We start from the raw sequence: 3,907 nt of genomic DNA, 5'->3' as shown, positions 1-3,907 counted from the left end.
ACATATGGTAACCAGAAAGCAGGATATATGCAATAGGATAGTGGTTCTCCAATTTTGTTATACATTAGACTCACCTAATGCTGGAGCTATGACCCCCTGTTGTTGTTGTTGTTGTTGTTGTTATGTGCCGTGGAGTTGGACTCGACTCATAGCAAACCCTCCTTGGGTTTCTGAGGCAGTATCACTACGGAAGTAGATTGCCCAACCTTCCTTCCGAGGAGTGGCTGGTGGGTTTGAACCGCCAGCCTTCTGGTTAGCAGTCAAGTGCCTTAGGCACTACGCTACCAGAGCTCCCAAGGACCCCTAGGTGGCATAAACAGTTAAGGGCCCAACTACTAGCCAAAAGGTTGGAGATTCAAATCTGCCCCCGAAGTGTCTGAGAAGACAAGCCTGGAGAAAGATGTGGCAGTCAGCTTTGTAAAGGTTACAGCCTTAAAAACTCTATGGAGAAGTTTGGCTTTGCACACATGGGGCGGGCAGGGGCTGGGGTGCCCTGAGTCAGAATCAACTTGAAGGCAACTGGCAACAATGCTGGGCCTGCTCCAGAAGCCAAAGCCTCTGCGGTGGGACCCAGCAACACTTGTTTCTTTTCTAACTTCCCAAGTGATTCCTATCTGCAGTCAAGTTCGAAAGTGTCAGAGAATAACACTTCTGAAAGTTTAATGTGCCTTAAATACGAACAAGGAGCCCAGGGGGCACAGTGGTTACGTGCTCTGCAGCCAACCAGAAGGTTTGCAGTTCAAACCCACTAGGCACTTGGTAAGATAAAGATGTGGCAGTCTGCTTCTGCAAAGATTCCTGAACTCATTGCCATCTAGTCAATTCCACTTCAAAACCACCCTATAGAACAAAGCAGGGTTTCCATAGGCTTTCCTAGGCTATCATCTTAACAGAGCCTACTGCCACATCTTTTTCCCACAAAGCGACTACTGGGTTTGAACAGCTAACATTCTAGTTGGCAGTCAAGCACTTAACCACTGTGCCATCAGCACTCCTTCCATAAAGATTACAGCCTTGGAAACCTGACTGGGCAGTTCCACCCCATCCTATAGCGTCACTATGAGTCAGAATGGACTCAAAGGCAACAGGTTTACAGAGGAAATATGGTCCTGCAGATCTTGTTAAAATAGAGATTCGAATTCAGTTGGTCTGAGGTAGGGTTGGAGATTCTGAGATAAGGAAGGTGCTGGTGAGGTCACATAGGATCTTGCTCTGTGTACTGTGTGTGCGCCAGGATCTTCTGAGGAGTGCCTGCAAACTGGGCTATTCTGCACCAGGCTGAGGAATACTTGCACAACGTGGTGTAACATCCCTGTTATGTCTTTGAAATAATGCAGTTAGCCTAGCTCAGCCATCTTGCTACAGAAGAATCCTAGGGAACACTCTGTGTGTGGCAATGGGGCACAGCCTTGTTTTCTCTCTCTGTACAGGTCCCAGCCATGTGTGTTGTGGTTGTCGTTAGCCACCATCTAGCCATGTTTAGCCTGCTCTTAACACCATCCAAGGCACAGTTCTGAAAACGGAATGCAGTTAGATGGAAGAAGTTCTCTCTCTGCACATGGGTCAACACCCAAGAATGCAGGAGACAACTTAGCTGTAAACTGTTACTCCCTCCAGTCCTTTAACAGCACACACAGAAGGTCTTTGGAAGTAAAGAAAGTTTCTAAACTGAAGTCCGTCATTCACGTGATATATACACTTTACACACTTTGCTGTCCTTTTTCTGTATACTAAACTCACTGCTGTGGAGTCAGATCTAACTCATAGCGACCACTTCTTGGGTTTCCAAGGCGGTATCTCTACGGAAGTAGATTGCCCACCTTCCTTCCAAGGAGTGGCTGGTGGGTTTGAACTGCCAGTCTTCTGGTTAGCAGTCAAGTGCCTTAGGCACTATGCCACCAGAGCTCCTTTTTTCTGTATAAGGGCCTTAATTTCTAACTATGAAAATGAAAAATTGTGATACAAGCCATACTTATTTATCTAAAGTCACCAATACAACTAATTTTCAGTTGCCTCTTTAGTCATCTGAATGGTTAACTTAAAAAATCTCAGAGTATTTGGGGGTCACATGTTGATTTGGGTGAGCGGAGGAACTGTATGGAAAGAGTCTGTAACCAGCATGGTGACATTGGGGAAAGGAAAGACACTGAAATGTACACAAAAGATATAGACAACAAAAGATATAGAGGCAAATACTATCACAGGCACAACACTGCAGTATCACTAGCACCAAATACCGGGCTATGGATGAATGCATAGACAGGTTAGAAGATCAGGTGGGAGTAGGTGAACAGGAATACACCCTAGACCAAGGATAGATTTGGCTAACATAAAGAGAGAGAGAAAAAAATAATAATAATAATCAAGATTATCCATAGGTTGAGGTCATTTGGCCAAGACACCCAAAGGCAGAAGGTAAAACACATTTTGACTCACTGCTTTTCACAATATAAATTCACAACAAGAATTTTTACATAAACCTACATTCCACTCCCTGTATTTAACAACTCTGACTAGCTTGGTCCAATGTGATCTGAAAAGTTAAATGAAAAATGCCTGTGTTGTTTTTAAATATACAAGTTGGGCAGCAAAAGCAATACTATGGGAATAACATAACAGTAATAAATGGGGGGGGGGGGAATAGGGCTTTGGTAGAAAACAAAGGTAGCTGGTGTCCCATTTCTTGAACACAGAACTTAGCTTCAGGTAGAAGCGATCTTGAGTTAGACTCAACGACGGCCTGATTCCAGCACTGAGCCTGAATTGGGTGGTGGATAGCCGGTAGTGTGTATATGCGCACCACGACAGGGACCTTTCATTGCTACTGGTAGATTCACTTCCCGCTTCCCGGATCCAATGCATCCTCCACAGACTGCGAATCAGAAAACTCATCTGTGGAATCTTAACAAATCTGGTGGACTCTTAGAACAGTTCTACGGTTCTTAGGATAACGCTTTGTTCAAAAGCATTTAAAATGATGGATTATTTAATCCACATAATGTCCTTTGTGGTAGTTCCACACTCTCATTCCCACTTTAAAAACCGAGATATGAGAGCCAGGGTTAAGGGATCAGCCCGGCGTTCCACAGCACCGCGCTGGCAGCATCTGCCCTCAGCCCAGTTCTTGGTTCTGTCACAGGGCACAGAATGGCTCCCAGGACCGGCCATGCACACAGCGCAGAGGTCAGCCCATTTACCGGCGGCCTCCAGAGCGCGAGGCCAGCGGGCCAGTGCTACCGCAGAGGGTTGACTCCACGGTTTTTCAAATGACAGTGAAGGGTGAGCTGAGCAAACAGCCTGGCTAAACTCTCGCCACCACCTGCATGGCTTTTTCCCGGGAGGGGGAAAAAGAAAAAAAGCACCTCACATCCCCGTCCTCTTCCCAGCAAACTCCCTGCCCCCACCCCCATCCAAGAACTCTTTGTTTCCTATTCGTGAGCAGGTGGGAGGGATTCCAAGACCTGCCCTGGCCCCAGCTCGCGAAGTGAGGGAGTCGCACCCTTCCGAGGGAGCCACGTCCGCTGAAGAGCGAAAGAAGGTTCCTCTTCCTGACGGACAAGCCCAAGCACCAGAGCTACCACAGCTGCCGGGGCTCCTGGGCCGTGCAACGGGGCGGGAGCGGTCGCTACACCGGCGCAGGAAGCACTCTCGCCCGCAAAACGCGCCCGACCCCGGCGCACCAGCCTGCTGCCTGGTTAGTGCATCTCCAGCTGAGGGTCCCCGAACCTCAGGCAGCTGGAACGAGGGCGCGGAGGGTGGCGGTTCAGACTTTGTCCCCTCCACCCCGAGCCGGCTCGCCGCCCTCGCGTCACCTGCCCGCCCTCGCTGGCCCCGGCGGTCCCCAGTGCCCGCGCCGCCTTACCTGAGCCGGAGATGTGGACGCGCAGCGGGCGGCCCCTGCTCGAGG

The sequence above is a fragment of the Orycteropus afer genome, unplaced genomic scaffold (assembly GCF_000298275.1).
Source record: "Orycteropus afer afer isolate SDZICR_OR568_19922 unplaced genomic scaffold, OryAfe1.0 scaffold00226, whole genome shotgun sequence".
NCBI lineage: Eukaryota > Metazoa > Chordata > Mammalia > Tubulidentata > Orycteropodidae > Orycteropus > Orycteropus afer.
Note: the sequence above shows the minus strand (reverse complement) of the source record.